Raw genomic sequence first — 24,160 nt, 5'->3', positions numbered from 1 at the left:
CAATGTCATCTTGCTTATCTAAAAATCCAACTTAGTTTAACCTCACATATATAATTACTAAAAGTAATGCTATAGACACAAACTATTTTATAAATTATTGTTGTGGCAAATTTTTATTGGTTTTTATTTGGATTCACCATTGACATTAATTTTCTATTTACCAATAACTACTCATCACATTAACAGTTCGTAAAAAAAAATTGTAAATAATATATTGCTCTAGCAGTGCTCAATTATTAATATTACCCAAAAATGCATCTTTCTCTCTATACATATATATATATATATATATATGTGTGTGTGTGTGTGTGTGTGTGTGTGTGTGTGTGTGTATGCATGCAACCTTCGGTTTGCTTTCAAGCTAGACTTCAGGCAAGTTCTAAGGTTGGGTGGGGTTTGGACCAATTATCAAGGTTGTGAAGTACTTGAGAATTGATTTGGAAAATGTAGCCTAGAGGAGCAATTTGCATGAGATGCGCTAGATGGTAGATGGTATAGACAATAGTGAGATGATCCAGTTCAACCTCCGCTTGTGTTAATCATCCTTGTGGTTAATGATTTACGATTGTAGCTTCTTTTTAAAGAGCACCTTAGGGGAGATGTAGGAGGCTAATTTGGGACCTACCTTGTTAGGTTCTAAAGGTTTAGGAATTTATGTATTTAGAACTCTAATTTGTAATATTGGCAAACTATGATCAAAACAATATGTTTAGTCTTGTTATAGTGTGCTCAAAGTTGTTTAATTATTGTAAAGTTGGAATCGAGAGACTCAGATGCATTGGGGCATTTCGGTCTGGCTCGATCAATCGAAGAATAGATTCGATCGATCGAAAATCGACCAGATTGCGTCTTCTGCAGAATTTCCAACTCAGCCCTAATTTATTAAACGTTTAGGGTTTTATATTTTTGCCCTAGGTATATAAGGTAAAACCCTAGCCACGTTTTTGTTGTTGCTCCAGTTGTATTGTTGCTCATACATTGCTGTTTTGTGTAAATCTCTTATGAGATCTAGAGGAGCTTTCCTTTACACAAAGCTTAGGGTTTTCAAGTTAGAGATAGTATCAATATCTTGATGATCAACTTGGTTGCTACCATTGAAGTTTAAAGAATATCAAGCGTGGGTGCTTGTAGCTGATTGAAGAATCCAAGAAAGAAGGAGTCCGTGGATTCGGAGCTTGCACGTGGTCGTGTCAGTAAGTTCTACTGGTGGGTAGCATTAGGAAGTCAAGCGGGGAGCTTGTAGTCCTTCTATATGAACTTCGATTCTTTCGCATAGTGGATTCAGGTTTACCTTGAGGATAGTTCTCTCTCTCTCTCTCTCTCTCTCTCTCTCTCTCTCTCTCTCTATATATATATATATATATGTGTGTGTGTGTGTGTGTATGCAACCTTCGGTTTGCTTTCAAGCTAGACTTCAGGCAAGTTCTAAGGTTGGGTGGGGTTTGGACCAATTATATATCAAGGTTGTGAAGGACTTGAGAATTGATTTGGAAAATGTAGTCTAGATCGGAGCAATTTGCATGAGATGCACTAGATGGTAGATGGTATAGACAATAGTGAGATATCCAGTTCAACCTCCGCTTGTGTTAATCATCCTTGTGGTTAATAATTTACGATTGTAGCTTCTTTTTAAAGAGCACCTTAGGGGAGATGTAGGAGGCTAATTTGCGACCTACCTCATTGTCCATCGTGGCTTTAAGGTTCTCTTTTTCCTTGTTGATGTGATATGGTCGACGAAAATGGACTTCTTTTGAGGGCTAAAAGAAGAAGTATATGGCTTGAAAATGGACTAACGATATGAGAGAGAGAGAGAGAGAGAGAGAGAGAGCATTGATTGTGTTTTGTTATTGGGTGAGGTGGTGATAAGCTGAAATTTAATTGAAGCATTGGTCTCTAATTAGACCAACTAGGTCACATTATATGTGATTTGGACCTAAAAACATTTATTCATATCCATAAAATTTTTTATTGATGTCATGACATTTTCATTGATGTCATTTACATATACTTAATTGAAGTTAAGAACTCTTTAAAATGCACAAATTTTGTTATTTGGAGAAGCTAAAATACTGAACTTTGGAATTCTTTTTTATTTTATTTTTAGAATTCAATTATTGGTGAGAAAAGATTTGAACTCTTAATGTGTCTATTAGAAATATTAAGAAGTGCTAGTTGAGTTATAAGGCTCTTGAGGATTGAAAGCAGAAGTTATAAAAACACATAATGGCTTTTATAAGGACACATTTTGGATCCTAAGCCCAAAAGTTAAAAAGATCTAGATCCAAAGAGCCCAATACAATGAATTTGTAGAGAGTGAGTTGGAAAACTAGGTTCTAATGAGTTGGGTAGCAATTACAGTGGATCCAAATAACCATAAAGTAAAAATAGACTGGTTGTATCTAATGAAAATCATTCTCAGCACAGTCTGATGAGATCAGTTCTTATCGTGGTTTTAAAAACCAGTACGGTGAAAGAATTGGTTGAGGAGCTAATTACCAGTTTTCTGGTCAAACTGAGGTCTAACCGATAGTCGAATTGGTAACGTCATAAATAATTTAATTATTATTTATTTAAATTATATAAATAATTAATAATTTTTTAATTATATATAAAAATATATATATTAACAAGTGTGTGTGTGTCCGGCCTCTATAGGAAGAGAGAAATTTCTAGAGTCCTTTTTTGATCCCCTGAAAAGTCAAAATGTTTACACAACAAAGCAACAAATACCCAATTCAAAACAATAACAACAACAAATAACAACAACCAAATTGGCCAATACCCTTTTGCTTTCTCTCTCTCTCAAATTCCAAGGATTTGATTTTGAATCAAATTCACTCTGAGGGTTGGTGGGTTTGTTTTGTTTTTGTTTTTGTTTTTTTTTTTTTTGTTTTTTTGTTTTTTTTTTTTTAAATTTGAGAGAAACAGAGTAGGGGAAAAAAAAGCAGTTCTTTTCGTCTATGATGAGTTCCAATACGGCGTCATCTAGTGCAGGAGTCACTGGATCGGCTGATTCTGCAACTCCCAAAAGAAATTCCAAGAAACCTAAATGTAATTTCTTCTTAAAAGACTTGATTTTTATGGGTTTTGTGTGTGTGTGTGTGTGTGTGTGTGTGTGTGTGTGGAGTTTTGGTTCCATCCATGAGTACCCATTTGCTAATTTGTTGAGTTTTCATGTGGGTTTTGCTTGAGAGGTGAGAGCATGAGAGTGAGGTGTGAGCTTGAGAGGTGAGATTCGTGAGAGGCATGAGCTTGAGAGGTAAGACCGTGAGAGGCGTGCGTGAGAAAGAAAAAAGAAACAAAAACCTAGCACTTCAGAGTTCATAGCAGACCCGTGAGGATGAGAAGGAAAAAAATGTTGGAGAGGCGTGGGCATGGCGTGAGTGATATTCAAAGAGGCAGAGAAAGTGAGCTTGACTGCTTAAGTTGAGTGAGAGTGACGCATAGAGGGCGAGGCAGAGAGGCGAGATAGGCGAGAGCTTGAGATGTTAAAGACTCAGATGAGGCGTGAGAACTGAGATGATAGTATGAGAGTGTTAGGACTTAGGACTTTAGACTTTAGTTTTTAGGGTTAGTTTTTAGGCCAAAACGACGTAGTTTTAGGCTAGGAAAGGACTAAAAATGACCAACCGGTCAGTAATCAGTTCAACTATGCCGATTTATGGTTCTCCGATTGAACCGACCAGTTTGTACTATTGACACCCCATTTTGCAACCCGCATTTAACCTCACATGGAGGGTAAAATGGTACTTTCACCTCGAAAATATGCATCTTGATTCTAGCTATTAGATCCTTAATCTCATTTCACAAAACATGATCTTGATATTGTAATGATCAAATCAACTCGTCATAAGCCCTAATCGGACCACTAGATTGAAAGTTATCATCAAATCAAGTTTTAATGGCTGAGATGCACTATCACAAATTGAGTTCGACTATATGTGATTATGAACAATTGATTTTAATTGGTTATAAGTGTAATTAATTGGAGATCAATGATGTGTCATAATTTGATTGGTTAGAACTATATTTTATGGTGAGGTTGTATACACCTAATTAATTAGATAGTTAAACATTAATTATTTAATGAGTAATTTGTGCAATTATATTTTAATAAGAGTAAATTTGGAACCAATTAAGTCTGAAATTGGACTGATTGGAGCTATTTAATATTAATTGGGAGCTAATTTGGGACCTATTAATGTTAATTGTGCTGAAACCATTTTTTAACAAATGACCTCTACTCACCATTTCATCGATATCTCTCAGAATATTTAAAATCTGTGAATGAGGTTAATTTTTCCAGAAATTAGACATCCGAGGCTTTAACTTGAGCACAAGAACGAGATAATTCCGATCAGAATTGAGTCAAATATGATTTTTCGAAATTGGCTCTACAGGCTATTACAGCAGCTACGGGAAAACCGAATTTTGGCTTGCTCCCCACTCCCACCAATCTCTCCATTTAATGCACCAGATTTTTCCCAAGGCTAAAATGAGGTCTAGGTTTATGATTCTTTGTCAACCCTCATTAAATGGCCTTCCATTCATATTTTCTCTACCACTATTATATAAACCCTCCCTCTCTTTCATTCCAAAACACACAAAAACCCCCCTCTCTTCTCCTCTCTTTAAGAAGTAGAGTAGTTTTATCATATATTGGTCTTCCTGAGACTTAAGGTATTGAGTAAGACTCACTCTCCCTCTCCTAACTCTTCTTTTCCTCCACCCTTAGGATCTCTACCAAGAGTTTCCTCCTCCACCAAATGGATCTTGTATGAAGGTATAATCCCTTTTCCTAAATTGTTTTTTGTGAGAATTTAGGATTAAAGCATGATAGTAATTATTTAAATTCTCTTGAATATATTTGAATGCTCTTAATTGTTCTTATATGTTCTTCACATGTTCTTGGTTGTTCATTACATGTTCATGCATAACACTAGTTTTAATCTTAAATCTATATCAAAAATATGAAAAACATGTTTGTTTCAAAATTCTTTCATATCTTTAAATTTAGGTTATCACCATCCACACACATTCACTAGAATTTATTTTTCAATCCAAATGCAATACTTAATAAATTGAATTAGGGTTTATCACATACACACACATTAAATTCAACATGCAAATTGATTGACATATTGGATGATATGATATGAATGTTGGCCACCATAGTCTAGAAGATTGGTTTCACTGGGCAAGGTGGGTGCCTAACACCTTCCCACCTTGTAACATAGCCTCCGAACTTACGTCAAAGGTTGATAGACCAATACTTATCCTTGTAATTTTCAATTTCTAGATTGTAACTAGGAAACAAAGCTATATACTTTATCTTAGATTGTATATAGGACCAAAGCCATGTAATTTTCCTATGATTAATGTAAATTCAATTGAAAATTAATAAAAAGAGAAAATTTTCAATTTTGGTTTTCTTATTTATCCCAACAATTAAATAAGTGGCGATTTCATTGTAAAACCCTTAATCTAAAGGGGAAAATATAACTAGTCGAACCTCCATTTTAAGAGGCAATAACACGACTCCTCTCATTCACGTGGGTTTGGCCTAACATCCTATAAAAAGGGGCCGGGGGCGCGGTCTCTCACAATACTATTTACTGTTTTTAAGTTATTTCCGATTTTTTACAATAATCGGACCGAATTGAAGGCCGGCTTTCGATTGAACCAGTTGGATCGGCCGGTCCAGTTCGATTTTTAAAACCATGGTTCTTATATATATCTCTTGAAGTTGGTTACAAATATTGTTTTTATTGCTACCGTAATTCTTTCTTAATTCTCCGATCCTTTTTCTTTGGGGTCTTATTTCTGTTTTATACTATCTTCATTCTTTCATCCTTACCCTCCATATGTACGGTAGATTGCTAGCATTAATTTTTGTCCCATCAACACCTTTCTAAAGTCTCTAGTATTAGCTATAAGGCTGAAAATTACTGTTCAGGTATCATCTCCACATTAATGCGGCCAGTTGGTTTGATGCAGAGTATTGAATGCGGTGGTAGCAGTTTTCTCTTTAGATATTTTAAGACTTTCCTCTATCTTGTGCTTTTGTGATGTTTATTTGTGTCAATATAACCTCCTAGAACGTTGCCCTAGATGGTAGACCACCCTTTCGGATCTCGACTTTGATCAACCGATGAGGCATTTGTCCTCAGACCACCCTCATGGACCCTTATGACCAAAACTAACCTGTTCACTTACTAACATGGACTCCCCTGATGATGTTTGCCCCTTCTCAAAATACTTCACGTCCACAGATTAGGCTCCTGGCCCAATATATACATAGATATATATTGCTGGGCCTAACACCCTTACAACTTTAAATTAGTGCTTGAATCTAAGTTGGGACTTCTTGTATAATTAGAAAGATTAAAAGGAAAAAAAAAACTTGTAATTTACTTATTGTCAAAATTTATTTTTTAAAGCTGAAGAACTTGCAAATTTTAATTATTACTTTTATGAAGGTTAAGAATTTTTTGTTGAGTGAACACATCTTTATACGGGTTAAAATGGCGATAAAAAATGTTTTTTTTTTAGAGAAATACTATGTCCACAATATTTTTACAACACTTTCACAACAATTTTAAGTTATGAATTTAAATTAGAACTAATAACAACTTACCACCTATTATTTGTTGTAAAAATATTTTGGACGTAGCACTGCTCTTCTTTTTATTGGTGAGTAGTTTTTATTTTTTTTATTTTTTTAACACATTTACATCATTCATCTTAATAAAATAAGATATATAATTTTGTATTATTAAATTAAGAAAAAAATCATATATCATAATAAATTCCCCTTCCCTTTGTATTTTTATAATTAGATGGTTACAATAATGGGGTGGGGGATATGAACCATGAACATTTTCATTGAAAACATTAAAAAATATTAGTTGAATTTGGCAAAATTTTCCCAAACTCATTGCAACAAAAACTAAATTACATATTTATGATGAAAGCAAAAAAATCTAAGAGGGTTTATATATAATATGAATATCTTGACACTGGACGAGATACAAGGTTTCATTCTACTTACTTTTTCTTCAAAATGAATATGATTAACAAACATGTGAACTATTTGAAGTAAAATTTTGTAGTTTCTTTAATTTTTTCTTTCTGCAATACCTCGACATGAGTGTGAAAGAGATTTAGGGTCCATTTGGTTAAAATTGAAACAAGGCGGATAGAAAATAGGGAGAAAATAGTAGAGAGAAAACTAATTTTATAGGTGTTTGGTTGGAGAGAAAGGGAGGATGGAAAATTGGTGGGGTCTAAGTGTTTTCTTTCCTAACCCACCAAAATTCCGTCTCTCCAATTTATGGAGAAAATAGAGAAGAGAGGAATAGTTGCATTAATGCATATGACTGAGCTATCATCTCTTTTATTTTTTTGCTTTCCTAGGCATGGGACTTGGAGTCTTTTGGCTGAATATTGCTGAATTTCGAGTTTATTTGCGTTATGATCACTGTTCCAAGTTATTTAGGGAATTGAGGAAAGAGAGTAAATTTCGGCAACGGTGTTGCCGAAATTCTAACAAAAGTATGAGAGAGAAAGAGAAAAAGTGGAAGAGAGAAAATTTTGAATTTCGGCAATGGCATAACCGAAATTCCTACTACCCAAATGTGAAGTGCTTGAAGTGTGCTAGGGTGCCCAACAAAAATTATGGCAATTGTGGCAATACCATTGCCAAAAATGGGAGTGGAAAAAAAATTTGTGGCAGCCAAGTTGCCGAAAATGGAGGAAAAAAAAGATGCTACGTCCACAACATTTTTCACAACAAATTACATGTGGTTAGTTGTTATTGGTTCAAATTTAAACCTAATACTAAGATTTTTTTTTGTCCCAATAATAGCAATCAGTAACAACCTGCCATTTAGGATTTATTGTAAAAATGTTATGAAAATGTTGTGGACATATCATTTCTAAAAAAAATTATAGTGCCAAAATAGAAGGAAAAAAAAAAGTGGCAAATTGATTTTTGGCAATGGCATTGCCGAAATAGAGAGAGGAAAAAAAGAAAAGAAAAAGGCAATGCCACTTTTTTGGCAATGCCATTGCCATAAAACAATTTGTGTCTTTTTTTTTTCTTCTTCTTCTATTTCGGCACCCAAATTTAAAAAAAAAATGATACGTCCACCATATTTTCACAATATTTTTACAACAAATCCTAAGTGAATGGTTATTACTGATTGTTATTATTAGGACAAAAAAGTAATCTTAGTGTTAGGTTTAAATTTGAACTAATAACAACTAACCACCTGTAATTTGTTGTGAAAAATGTTGTGGACGTAGCATCTTTTTTTTCTCTCCATTTTCGGCAACTTGGCTGCCACAAAATTTTTTTTCCCTCCCATTCTCGGCCACAATTGCCACAATTTTTGTTGGGCACCCTAGCACACTTCGAGCACTTCACATCGGGCAGTAGGAATTTCAATAATGCCATTGCCGAAATTCAAAATTTTCTCTTTCCCACTTTTTCTCTTTCTCTCTCATACTTTTGTTAGAATTTCGGCAACACCATTGCCGAAATTCACTCTCTTTCCTCAATTTCTTAAATAACTTAGAACAGTGACCATAATGCAAATAAATTCGAGATTCAGTATTATTCAGCCAAAAGATTCTGGGACTTGCTTGTCATTCTTTTTCACTTTTTTTTTTCTTCTTCTTTCTTTCTTGGGTGTGGATATGCTGGTTGTGCTTTTTCTTTTTCCCCGAGCATGATACAAGTTTTGCTCTTCTTATTTATTTATTTATTTTTTTGTATTTAACTAAACGTGGATTTTTTTTACATGATTTAAAAAAAAATAAATTTAGATGATTGCTTTTTCTTTCTTTCTTTCTTTTTTTCACTATTTTGTTTTAATTTGACATTATTTTTTAACAATGGCATATGAGTAAATTTATACAAACTCTTTTTTTTTTTTTTAATCTCTCAACTTTTTCACCCCCAACCAAATACAAATGAGAGAAACTAAAATCTCTTCTATTCTCTCACTTTTTTATTCCTTCTCCATTTTCTATTATTTTACTTTTCTTACCCTCCAACCAAATGGACCCTTAAAAATCAGTTTCCTTTCCAAAAAGGAATAAAATCAATCAATAATATATATTTGGCTTCATGTTTTCTTATTTTAAACATCTTAACTTTTTTTTAAAATATACAGAGCATTCTACTATTGGCTGAAGGTGAAATTCAAAACCAAAAAAATAAAGTGGAGACTGGAGAGTGAGATACAATTTTCATTTTTTTTTACTACTCCATCGGTTCGTCTATTAATTACCACATTGACGAATAATTCACATATTTACATGTATGCATGCAGTAAGTTATATGTTGTGGACAGAATGTTCAGGGTAAAAATTGTATTATTTGAAGAAAAAAGATATATTACACTCATTGTTATTTCTGTCATTAACTAATGTAAGTACTAAATAGTAAGTAGTAATCTTTTTAACAGAATGCACATTTTCACAAAGTTGCGTTAATTGTTATAGTAACTTAAGGGAGGTACTATTAAACAAAACACTGTTTCATTTTGACATCAATTCAACAATGTCTATACCCTTAGATCCCAAACAAAACCAAATTTTATAAACTCTAAGATTGAATGCACACTAAAATTGATTTCTGTTAACTCAATTGGTAAAACCTTTGATAGTTGAATAAGAGATATGAGTTCGATTCATGCTTACACCAAAAATCGATTATTGTTTTGGCCAGTCTGATAATAAAAAACTATTATCAAGAGTGGACGTCATAAGTTATAACTTTCTAAAAAAAAAAAAAAAAACTGATCCAGTTAATAAATACAGTGGGAGAGGTGTTGGGAAAATTGATTTGTTTATGAAAACGTCAACCCCATTTTCTGTATGTAACATTTGATGGTCACAACGTATGTCTGATATATTTATATCATCATTTATAGTTGAGAGAGGTCTTAAGAATTTGGATGCATTTTATGGTGTTTAAAACCCACACTACGAACATACCCTAACAAATAAAAACTAATAAAACAGCATTGAGATAACAACAATAGGAAAAGGTGACAGTTGCGGCAGCTGAAGAACATTATAAACAAAATTCCTAAAAGGCAAAGATCAGATCTCAGGTACGGTGAGATTTATTTTTCCTTTATTTGAAAGCTTTGTTTCTGAATTGTTAGGTTCTTCCCCGACTAATCTTTTGAAACTTGAAATCAACTTTTTGGCTTTAATATTTTAAAAAATCATATTGCAAATGATATATTTTTTAAGAAATGAAGAAACTCAGGTTTTTGTTTACCAAGCCCAGGCCTAATCAGAAAGTTGGTCAGTCCTACATCGGCCATCATATGAGAGTTTTTATTTTTATTCGGTTTCACAAAAGGGAGGAGAATTTAAACACTAAATATTTTTATCAGAAACACAAAAAATTGCGGATCAACGAAGTTACAAATCTCTTGCATGGTAGGCCATTGTATGAGTCTGGTTTATTGGGGAACAAGTTTTCTCTCTCACATTTTGGATTAGGTTCACCTTCTTTCCTTTAGCAAGTGATTTATTGAAACAGAATCTCATACATCCTACTTCCTATTATCCCTTAATTTTGATTATTACCCAAGTGGATTCTTTTATTAAAATTTTTATCTCCCTTTGTTGAGAAAAACTAAAAAGCACAAGGAGGAAAAAAAAAAGAAATATTTAATTAAATTTTAATTTAAACATATTTTTATTAAAATATATTTTATTTGTTTTACCAAGCCCAGGCCTAATCAGAAAGTTGGTCAGTCCTACATCGGCCATCATATGAGAGTTTTTATTTTTATTCAGTTTTACAAAAGGGAGGAGAATTTAAACACTAAATATTTTTATCAGAAACACAAAAAATTGCGGATCAACGAAGTTACAAATCTCTTGCATGGTAGACCATTGTATGAGTCTGGTTTATTGGGGAACAAGTTTTCTCTCTCACATTTTGGAAAGACCAATTAGGTTCACCTTCTTTCCTATAGCAAGTGATTTATTGAAACAGAATCTCATACATCCTACTTCCTATTATCCCTTAATTTTGATTATTACCCAAGTGGATTCTTTTATTAAAATTTTTATCTCCCTTTGTTGAGAAAAACTAAAAAGCACAAGGAGGAAAAAAAAAGAAATATTTAATTAAATTTTAATTTAAACATATTTTTATTAAAATATATTTTAAAGTGATTTTTTGTTAAATATAAAATGTTGGGAGACAGAAAATTGAATTGGTGGAATAAAAAAGAATAGAATTTAATTAACTATTTTATCTCTTTCTTGTTTGGATGTTTCAAAAGAAATGAACGTAATGAACAATTAATAATCTTGTGGGGACAATTTTTGCCTCAAGATCAAGTGTTGCACTTGTAATCATTTTTGGCTTGGAGAGTCCTACATTGGAAGAATTTCCTTCCTCTTTCTACCTTATAAAGCACGAGTCAATGGAGTTAGAGTACCACTAGTTTGGTTACTCCAAGCCAAAAATGATTAAAAGTGCAACACTTGATCTTGAGGCAAAAATTGTCCCCACAAATCTTATTTAGAAATTTTTTTTTTACAGTAAAACGATTATGAATCCTATTTTGTCCACTTCTTTAATAAGATAAGACATTGAAAAAAAAAGGTGCTTATTGAAAAAAATAAAGAAAAATAAAACAAGCATTGAGCAGATTTTTATGGCATTGAATATCTTTCTCTCATATTAAACTCTTAAAAGGAGGGAATTAAAAAAAAATTATTTTCTTTTCATTCCATTTTATTTAACGTCTCTTCATTCAAAGTTTCAAACAATCTACTAAGGAGAAGAGTGTAAGTACGAATCTCCATTTGAAGATGGGAAATTGATAGCAAATTAGCAATCACTTTTCAATAATTTCATTTAGGCCTTACTCTTTGACAAACTATAGGTTTGATTGGCTTGATTTCATAGTTTGCCGAACACTCCACATACAAAATCATTCACCCATATTATTTTAGGGTTAATACTTGCTACATATATTGTGAGTGAACGTTTTCAGTTATAATGGACAGTGTGTGCAATAAATATTGCTCTTATTTTAATTACATATTTGATTAAAGAATATATAATTCATATAAATTGAAGTTATTGACTTTTTGTTGACTTATTTTAATGTTGACACATAAACTTTTGAAGGACCACATTGTTTTCGTATTATTGTTCCCCATCATAATATTGTCATTAATAAACAATCTCATATAAAGATAAAAAATATTAATAACTATCACAAATATCAAATTATATGTATTTTAAAAAATAAAATAGAGACAATTGTATTTACTAAAAAATTTATTACTTACTAGTTTTTTTTTTTTTGGGTAAACAATATTACTTACTGGTTACTATATATATTGCCTTTTTATATTTTATTTATTTTAGGTTTGCAATGGGAAAAAGAACGGTCGCGTTGGTTTTGATGCTTTGTTTGGTTGTCGGAATTGTTGTGGGTCAGTTTCCTCCAGGTAGTTGGGAAAGTTGCGTTAACAATTGCGTCCTGGATTGTTTACGTGGTACACCCGATTCTAGGCGTGCTACTGCTGCTAGAGTGTGCTACACAAATTGCTCTAAAACTTGCAGCATGAATTCCAAACCCTGTATTTTCTTTTGGTGCTGGAAATAAAGTTAAATATCTATATTAAAAGATGGATCCCAAATTTGATGAATTCACAAAATGAAGACACTTTTTTTTTTCTCTACGAAAACCTGTAATAAGATACGTGTCATCTTTTAGAGTAATGAAATATAGCAAACAATGTACACGTTTTAATTATTTTACGAGTCTTAATAAATTCCTTTAAATTTTCCTTTAAAATAATGTTCCCGAGTGATAGAAACTTACAATGCCATAATAACAAATAATGACTTGTACACATCATAAATGTTCCCAATCGTCCTCGGGGGCATCTTTTTTATTTTATTTTTTATTATGCTTGGTACTTATGGTCCATGGATCCACCACTATGTCAGCAAAAGTGTGTTCAGTTTTGATTTGAGAGAAGTGGGGCGAGTGAGTGTTGGAGGTTCTGGACTGGTGCGGTTTGGTTGGATTCCTACGGTAAGTGCTTTACTTATACACAATTCAATGGTTTGAAGCTTCATTCAACCATTGGTTCAGTATGGCTTGAATAAATATGCACTCTATTATTGTTTGTAAATAATCAGTTAACAAGTTTAGTGACACAACAAAGTTCACATTTCTTTTTACCACAACTGTTAGGGTGGTATGTTTTGATTAAAGAGGCATAATAGTAAATGTTTGTGAAATTAATATTGTAGCAATCATAACTTATCATTTCAACAAATTATGAAAAAAAAAATTATAGTAACTCTAATATTAGGAGCAAGTTCGGCTACAAACTTGGTTGTAACCAAGGATTACAACTCCCACTAAGATAAATTAACATTACTACATATTTTGAAAATCTAACTGTTGAATTGTATGTTTTTCCATATTCTTGACACGTATGTCAAATTTCATGTTAATCAAATTTTATTTACTATTTGATTCATAAAATTAATTTTTATGCATAATTTTAGACTACAAAAACTTGAAATTTAAAAAATTTGATCAATGAGATAGCTATTGATTTTTGATTTTTTAGAAATTTTGCAAGTATGGAAGATATAAAAATAAAATATTATATGAATTTGCCAAAATTCCATTTAATAAAAAGATATTGAATAGAGTTGTGCCCAAACTTTGTCCCTCATTGTTCCTTTAGAGAAAGCATTACCTCATAGTGACAAATAAAAATAAAAATTTTTAAAAAGGTAAAATGTGAAATTCTTCTATAATAATAATTTTTTATTTTATTTTAAACCATTAATCTCTATTTTTTTTTATTCAAACTAATATATGGATGGTTACATAATAAACACGTAGAATTGGGAGTTGAGTGACAAGCCAATTATTTAGGTATTTTTATTTTTATTTTTATTTTTTTTTAAGTATTCAATGTCTTGGGTTCAAACACTACATTTGATTTCTACCAATTATTTATAATGGATTCAAGATAAAACAACAAAAGTACGTAACATTTTCGAAAATAAATAAAAAGGATTCAATCAAAAGGTAACCTTACCAATTTACAAATTAAAAAGTGCATAACAAGAGCTGATACATTATTAATTATTATCAAGAGGTAACGTAGATATTGACCATTAATATAGCAAATTTGTGGTGACAATTTTCCCCCAGAATAATTTTTAAAAAATAAAATAAAAATCTTTCCTTGAAACTTCCGAAAAAGTGATTATATATAAGAGGTCAATCCCAAGGGAGCAAAAGAAGAAGAGAATCATGAGATTGTATGGTGAGGTCAATCTTGGATTAATCTTGACCAAGTTATATGGCAATGAAATTTACATAATCGTTTTATCACATTTTCCCTTTAGCATGTGTGAGCCTAATTTAGAATATTAGGATTACAGTAACAGCTATCTTGTTTCAAGCTATAATTTGACAAAGTAATACGAAAATCATCATAGCTTGCCTCTAACCTGATATTCTATTTCTCTTCTTGCATGTTATAATTGCCTACCTTCTTGAAGACCTAGTTTGGAATTTCAATATTTCAAGGATATACAACTCTCAAAAATTCATCATGGATATATTTTTTAAATCATTATTGATCTAATAGTGAATGGTCACTAGATATGTTAATTTAATGAAAATCCATAGTTTTAAACTTTTTTTATTTGCTTCATCTCTAGAGTAAATAAGAGAAGGAAAATTTGTTGAAATTCTCTAATTTTATAATGTTGGCTTTACGGTAGCATATATACAGAAAAGAATACAAAGTGCGTAGCAATTTTTTAAATACAATATTTTGTCTCTTATTCCCATTAAACTTAAATCATCATAAATATATATAAGATTTGGAGATGCTACAAGTAGTAAAGAATTGGGACCACATCACAATGTGTTAAGGTGCAATTTGAACAATGGCATCTTTCTGGTCTAATTAGAGCTCCTTATCTCAATTAAAAATCCAACTTAGTTCAACCTCATCTAATTATTAAGAGTAATGTTATAGATATAAACTATTTTATAACAATTTTATAAATTATTGTTGTGAAAATTTTTACTAGTTCTCATTTAGACCTATCATTAACATCAATTTTCCATTTAATAATAACTTCTCATCACATCAGTAATTTGTAAAAAAAAAATTGTAAAATAGTTTGTTACTCTAACATTGCTCAATTATTAATAGAACCCCAAAAATGCATATCTCTCTTTCTCTCTATAGATATGTGTGTGTGTGTGAAGGTTGTGAAGGACTTGAGAATTGATTTGGAAAATGTAGAGGAGCAATTTGGTATGAGATCCACTAGATGGTAGACAATAGTGAGAAGATCCAGTTCAACGGCCGCCTGCGTTAATCATCCTTGTGGTTATTAATGATTTGCAATTGTAACTTCTTGAACCGTTTGTCCAAAACGTTTTCATTATCATCAGCATTCAGCACCCCTAGGCATCTTTTTAAAGAGCAACTTAGGGGAGATGTATAGGAGGCTAATTTGCTACCTACCTCATTGTCCATCGTGGCTTTAAGGTTCTCATTTTCCTTGTTGATGTGATATGGTCAACGAAAAACGGACCTCGTTTGAGGCCTAAAAGAAGCAGTATGGTTTGAAAATGGACAAACGATACGAGAGAGAGAGAGAAAGAGCATTGATTGTGTCTTGTACTCTTGTTAATAATTGGGTGAGCTGGTGATGAGCTGAATTTTAATTGAACCCTTGGTCTCTGTTTAGACCAATAGTATGTAACACATACAAATGTATAGATGCATTTAAAATTAAACACAATTTTTATTATAAAAATATAAATAATTAATTAAATTATTAAAAAAAATAGCATGTAACACATGCATACGTGTAGATCATTTAAAATTAAACACAATTTTTATCATAAAAATATAAATAGTTAGTCAAATTTTTTAAAAGTAAACGTAATTAGTTACATATTAAAAGTCTTACCTAAATTTAATACTACTTATGACCATTTTTTTAAAATTTATAATTAGATAGAAAGTCTTACCTAACTTTGTTGTGTGATGATTTATATAGAGTATATGTGATTGACTTTTTCTTTTTTCTTTTTTTAATTTTATAGTTAATTAATATTAGATTCTATTTTGCACTCACTAATTCACTTGACATAAAGATTAAACAATTTTAATGGACACGTGTCACAAATTTAAGTGGATAATTATGGTGTAATCCTCACATAAATTTAGACACATAGCACAAAATTTGATTCTAATTTCAAATTTTATTTGAATTTTCTCTAAATTTTACCTATTGATATATATATATATATATATATATAGACTAGGTCACATTGTATGGATTTCACTTTAACACATTATATGTGATTTGGACCTAAAAACATTTATTCATATCCATAAAATGTTTTATTGATGTCATGACATTTTCATTGATGTCATTTACATATACTTGATTGAAGTTAAGAACTCTTTAAAATGCACAAATTTTGTTATTCAAGGAACTCTTTAAGACTGAACTTTGGAAGGCTTTTTTATTTTATTTTTTAAAATATTTTTATTTTTAGAATTCAATAATTGGTGAGAAAAGATTTGAACTCATAATACTCCTATTAGAAATACTAAGAGATGCTAATTGAGTTATAAGGCCCTTGATGATTGAAAGCAGGAAATGGCAGTAAACTTGAATTAAATGTTTTTTTTTTTAGAAAAATGCTATATCCCTAATATTTTCACAATAAATTCTAAGTGATAAGTTTTTATTAGTTGTTATGTGTGGGAAAAAAAGTAATTTAAGTTGTGAATTATAATTAAAACCAATAACAACTTACCGCCTATTATTTGTTGTAAAAATATTGTGGACGTAACACTACTCTTCTTTTTATTAGTGAGTAAATTTTTTTCCTTTTCTACAACCCATTTACATCATTCATCTTAATAAAATAAGATATATAATTTTGTATTATTAAATTAAGAAAAAATCATATACCATAATAAATTCCCCTTCTCCCTTTGTATTTTTATAATTAGATAGTTACAATAATGAGGTGGGGGATATGAACCATGAACATTTTCATTGGAAACGTTAGAAAATATTAGTTGAATTTGGCAAAATTTTCCCAAATTTATTGCAACAAAAACTAAATTACATATTTATGATGAAAACGAAAAAAAAAAATCTAAGAAGGTTTATAATATGAATATCTTGACACTGGATGAGATACAAGGTTTCATTCTATTTATTTATTTTTTCTTAAAAATGAATATGATTAACAAACATGTGAACTATTTGAAGTGAATTTTGTAGTTTCTTTAATTTTTTTTTTTTTTGTAGTACCTCGACATGAGTGTGAAAGAAATTTAGGTTTCGTTTGGTTGGAGTTGAAATAGGGAGAATAGAAAATAGGGGAGAAAAAAGTAGAGAAAAACTGATCTTATGGGTGTTTGGTTAGAGAGAAAGGGAGGATCGAAAATTAGTGGAGCCTAGGTGTTTTCTTCCCTATCCTACCAAAATTATATCTCTCTAATTTATAGAGAAAATAGAGGAGATCGAGATGAATGGTTGCATCAATGACTGAACTATCATCTCTTTTTTTTTTTTTGCTTTCCTAGGCGTGGGACTTGCTCATCGTTCTTTTTCCACTTTTTTTTTCCTTTCTTTCTTTCTGGGTGTGGATATGCTGGTTGCTTTTTTTTTTTTTTTTCCCTGAGCATGATACAAGTTTTGCTCTTTTTATTTATTTATTTCTTGGATTCAACTAAAAGTGAATTTTTTTTTATNTCAATGTCTTGGGTTCAAACACTACATCCCCTACCAAATAAAATAGAAAAAAAAATGTATTGTTGTGACTTTTAACTTTTATTCCCCCCCCCCCCCAAAAAAAAAGAAAAAGCTAAGCATATTTTATCTTGTAAATATGATATTACATTTAAAAAAAAAATAACTATCATTTTTTTATAAGATGAGATTTTAAATGATGTGACATTATTAATTAGATTGATTAAAAGCATGTGAATATTTATTATGAAATATGGCTATGTTTGCAGAGGACTAGATTTAAAAAAAAAAAAAAAGAAAAGAAAAAAGAGGAATCTTCGATCATAATTCCTATGTCACGTGGAGAGAGGGATCACTAGTGCAAAAATCATTATTTTCAAATTTCCAATCCATAAATACTATATTAAAAAAATAAATCCATAGAAACTAAAATCTAAATAACATTATCTTTTATTAATTTGGACTTGAAACTGAATATTGCGTTCATATGCCACATCCATTAACGGAGGCCCAATGTTTTGAAATATTCAGTTTGTAGACTAATTATTTAGGATGATGTAATGTTAGCATGAGTTAATTGACCCACTATGGCCCATGCCCCATCAACTGGAGAGAGTCCGTATAAATGACTCAAAAGTTTTTTTTTTGGGTGCGGTGATAAAAAATTGGCATAAAAGAGTTTTGAACTACGAAAAAGTAAAAACAGCTAAAGCTTTATTTTTTTCAAACTTCAAACATCATTGGGCTAAGTTTTTGTATTATTGTCCTAAATGATGATTCAGATGATTGTACAAACTGGCTAGATCATTCACAATAAAGTAGTCAAAATAACTAAAAAGCTAATTTAGCACCAACACACTCAAAATACCCTCAACATCAAAGTTGCCATTTCTATACATTTTTAACTCTTAGCTACAGCGAACTGACATGTATATTTTTAATTGTGGCATGGACATTGCTGTCTTCTTCTTCTTCTTCTTCCTTTTTTTTTAAGTGTTTATTGGGTAGAATATATTATTTTTATTATGTTGTTTATATTATTTTAATATGTTGTATAACAAAATAAAACCTTTGATATTGGGTGTATTGTAAAGTAGATTGTTAAAATAGATAAAGTGACTTTTTGAGTTGTTAAAAACTTTTTGTTTTTTAGATGTTTTGTTGGGAATGCTCTAAGGCTGCATTTGGAAACTTAAATTTGGATTTTGAATCCATAGATTTGAAATGCCTTGATTTCAAGTCCATTAATTTTATATATCATTTCAAATTCATTGATTGTAAAGGGTTAAAATTCTTGGTGGATTTCGTTGAATTCAAATATTTTATATTTTAAAATTATTCAAATAAGGTATTTGAATTTTAATCACTCAAATCCAAATTCTGCCATCCGAACGCACCATTAAGAGAATTGATAAATGCAAAAAAGAACTAGTAGAAACACACGTGTGTGACTTACAAGAAGGAAACGACTTATTTCTTAAACTTCATACCATCCAATGAGATGGCTGGAAGCACACCAAATTAGCATAGGGATTCCTATAAAGTCTTAAGAGAAAAAAAAAATGAACTGTGATCAAGAGTCAATACTTTTAGTGATGGTTTGACAATGGTATATATAAAGTGTTGGTGGGGATTAATGATCACTTCCTCATAAAGTGGGAGATGTCATGAAAACACGTCATCCCCTCAGGTTAGTTAAGGGGACATATCGCCCCCTCAATGTTCCAGAGGAATGATTTATGTCTTGTTGCATTTAATGCAAAAAGGGTGACGATTAATGTTGACGTGACGGAAAAATTGACGTCTTCATAGGCTGCTTTTAAGGGAAAATTATACCATGTATTAGCTACATGATATATTTTCTCCTTAAAAATATGGAGGTGCTTTGTCATTGAGTTTCAAGTGTCCCTAACAAGGACCTAACTGAATTTTTGGTCATCTAGATGTTCGACTAGTCCCCTTTAAGGATGTTTCTCGATATGGTGCCATAGGGTCACCTTCTAGACATGACCCTAGCCCTATGGGTTTGTTTCTGTTCGGCTTGAACTTGCATGCTTTTCCTCACTCCAATTCTCATTTTTATATCTTATCCTTTTACAATGTATTATGGAAGTTATGTCAAAATGAAGTTAAATTAGTGTTTTTGTTAAATGTATTCAATTCTCAGTTGATTTCTACCAATTATTTATAATGGATTCAAGATAAAACAACAAAAGTACGTAACATTTTCGAAAATAAATAAAAAGGATTCAATCAAAAGGTAACCTTACCAATTTACAAATTAAAAAGTGCATAACAAGAGCTGATACATTATTAATTATTATCAAGAGGTAACGTAGATATTGACCATTAATATAGCAAATTTGTGGTGACAATTTTCCCCCAGAATAATTTTTAAAAAATAAAATAAAAATCTTTCCTTGAAACTTCCGAAAAAGTGATTATATATAAGAGGTCAATCCCAAGGGAGCAAAAGAAGAAGAGAATCATGAGATTGTATGGTGAGGTCAATCTTGGATTAATCTTGACCAAGTTATATGGCAATGAAATTTACATAATCGTTTTATCACATTTTCCCTTTAGCATGTGTGAGCCTAATTTAGAATATTAGGATTACAGTAACAGCTATCTTGTTTCAAGCTATAATTTGACAAAGTAATACGAAAATCATCATAGCTTGCCTCTAACCTGATATTCTATTTCTCTTCTTGCATGTTATAATTGCCTACCTTCTTGAAGACCTAGTTTGGAATTTCAATATTTCAAGGATATACAACTCTCAAAAATTCATCATGGATATATTTTTTAAATCATTATTGATCTAATAGTGAATGGTCACTAGATATGTTAATTTAATGAAAATCCATAGTTTTAAACTTTTTTTATTTGCTTCATCTCTAGAGTAAATAAGAGAAGGAAAATTTGTTGAAATTCTCTAATTTTATAATGTTGGCTTTACGGTAGCATATATACAGAAAAGAATACAAAGTGCGTAGCAATTTTTTAAATACAATATTTTGTCTCTTATTCCCATTAAACTTAAATCATCATAAATATATATAAGATTTGGAGATGCTACAAGTAGTAAAGAATTGGGACCACATCACAATGTGTTAAGGTGCAATTTGAACAATGGCATCTTTCTGGTCTAATTAGAGCTCCTTATCTCAATTAAAAATCCAACTTAGTTCAACCTCATCTAATTATTAAGAGTAATGTTATAGATATAAACTATTTTATAACAATTTTATAAATTATTGTTGTGAAAATTTTTACTAGTTCTCATTTAGACCTATCATTAACATCAATTTTCCATTTAATAATAACTTCTCATCACATCAGTAATTTGTAAAAAAAAAATTGTAAAATAGTTTGTTACTCTAACATTGCTCAATTATTAATAGAACCCCAAAAATGCATATCTCTCTTTCTCTCTATAGATATGTGTGTGTGTGTGAAGGTTGTGAAGGACTTGAGAATTGATTTGGAAAATGTAGAGGAGCAATTTGGTATGAGATCCACTAGATGGTAGACAATAGTGAGAAGATCCAGTTCAACGGCCGCCTGCGTTAATCATCCTTGTGGTTATTAATGATTTGCAATTGTAACTTCTTGAACCGTTTGTCCAAAACGTTTTCATTATCATCAGCATTCAGCACCCCTAGGCATCTTTTTAAAGAGCAACTTAGGGGAGATGTATAGGAGGCTAATTTGCTACCTACCTCATTGTCCATCGTGGCTTTAAGGTTCTCATTTTCCTTGTTGATGTGATATGGTCAACGAAAAACGGACCTCGTTTGAGGCCTAAAAGAAGCAGTATGGTTTGAAAATGGACAAACGATACGAGAGAGAGAGAGAAAGAGCATTGATTGTGTCTTGTACTCTTGTTAATAATTGGGTGAGCTGGTGATGAGCTGAATTTTAATTAATGATTTTTCTTTTTTAATAAATTTAGGTGATTTTTTTTTTTGGTTGTTTGTCACTATTTTGTTTTAATTGGACATTATTTTTTAACAAGGACATATAAGTAAATTTATACGAACTTATATTTTTTAATCTCTCGACTTTTCCACCTCCAACCAAACACAAATGAGAGAAACTAAAATATCTTCTATTTTCTCACTTTTTTTATTCCTTCTCCATTTTCTATCATTCTAGTTTTCCACCCCTCCAACCAAATGGACCCTTAAGAATCAGTTTCCTTTCTAAAAGGAATAAAATCAATCAATAATATATATTTGGCTTCATGTTTTCTTTAATATGATGATGGGGTAAAAAAGTATAAAAAATTTTGTATTGCAATTTCTCTAATCGTGACTAAAACATGATTCTATGTTTACTTTTCCCCTCTTTATTTCCATTTTAATGGTAGGACGATTACAATTTATTAAAATTTTTTACTGATAGTTTATAGGGTAAAATATGATCTTCCCCTAAACTTTACTAAAAGTCTATTTGTCATCCCCTAACTTTAAAAAATTCATTTTTCGTCCCTAAACTATAGAAAAATTCATCTTTCGTTTCTTAACTATTGATAATGTTTTATTTATATTCTTACACTTTACTAAAAATTTGTTTTTTATCCCTAAACTATTGAAAAAAAGTTCTTTTTTTATCCTTATTTTTGTTTCTAAATTATTACAAAAACTCTTTACAATGTTTAGGGACGAAAAATGAACTTTTTATAGTTTAAGAATGAAAAAAAAACTTTTGTTAAAGTTTAGAAACCAAAATAGTATTTAACTCAGGTTTATAACGTCTTCCTGAATTAAGTGATATATTTGACATGTCATCCATGTAGGGTAAACAATGTTACATTACAATTACCAATTTTTAGTATATATATTTTGCATTTCTGCTGTCATGTGTGCTATTGTATTATAAAACCTCTTAAGAGCTACGATACAAAGCAAACACTACTACAAAATTACAAATAGATGCATGTCGCAATCCATCTATTTTTGGTGCCATCTATTTGCTAGTTTAGTGTGCAAATGTTTTCATATCATGGGAATCTTTCAATTTTTCATATTCTTCTTCCCCTTTTAACAATCAAATCTATTACATAAAAATTTGTTTCTAATGCCGCCCTTTGCCTCAATATTTAATCACTTCACTTTTCACTTTTATTCAAACAAACGAAAGTATTAGTTCCAATTCTCTAGTAACCAAATATAGCTTCTATATAAAGACCATTTTTTTATACAATACAAACTAGTTTCATTCATGACATTTTGGCTTTTGAATCACTTCCTTAAACTTATAGGACAAAATGATCTTTTTAGAGCTATGTTTCTAATGCCGCCATTTGCCTCAATATTCAATCACTTCACTTTTATTCAAACAAAAGCATTAGTTCCAAATCTCTAGTAAGCAAATATAGCTTCTATATAAAGATCCATTTTCTTTTAATACAATATAAAGTACAAACTAGTTTCATTCATGACCTTTTGGCTTTTGAATCACTTCCTTACACTTATGGGACAAAATGACCTTTCAGAACTATTTCAAAGACGGTCACCCTTTGTCACGTTTCTCTAATAAAATTGCTTAGTTAATTAAGATAAGAGATAGGGCTTTGCTTGACAACTTGTATTTTGTCTCTTTGAACTACCTATAATAGATGATGATGATGATGATGCATTTGGGACTGTTAGGACACCCAGTTAAATACAACAAAAACCCAACTAGTACTATATAATATCCTAAAACTTTTTATATATTATATTTTCCTCCTTCAAATAAGATATAGTTGACCTAATAAAATTATAATATTTAATTAAAATAGATTTGACCAACTCTAATATCTAACTCTTAAGAATAATTTATATTTGACCAAAGACAAAGCCACTTGCGAAGAATCGCACAATTTGAAATGTGAACAGACAAAAAAAGAGAGTATCTTGTATTCGTTTTGTGATAAAAAAATATTATAGCAGCTTAACCGGAGCCTGTCACGGTGTGAGTAACTAATTATAAGAGCCTTCCAAACATGGATCCGACAACTGTCGTGCTCCACATGATGGGTCAAAAAAATTATTACAATATCTTAATTTCTTTTTTAAACCCCAATATGTATTTAAATGATATAGTTCTCGAATACACGATAGAATAGTTTTAGGGTAATTTTTTTGATAGAATAATTTTAGGCTATTATTAGTAAATATGAAACTTTTGGTTTATGCGGAAATCAAGCCGTTGACCTGTTGAAGAGTCATCAATTAACAAAAAAATGCCCATAGGATACTCTAAAGTATGCCTTTTTTCTTTTTTTAAGTCGGCAATTCTAAAATATGCTAAGGAGACAGTTCTCTTATTTATTTGTTACAA

Source organism: Quercus suber, unplaced genomic scaffold (genome assembly GCF_002906115.3).
Source record: "Quercus suber isolate HL8 unplaced genomic scaffold, Cork oak 2.0 scaffold_345, whole genome shotgun sequence".
NCBI classification, from domain to species: domain Eukaryota; kingdom Viridiplantae; phylum Streptophyta; class Magnoliopsida; order Fagales; family Fagaceae; genus Quercus; species Quercus suber.
The sequence above is the reverse complement of the archived record's forward strand: the minus strand, read 5'-3'. Positions refer to the sequence as shown.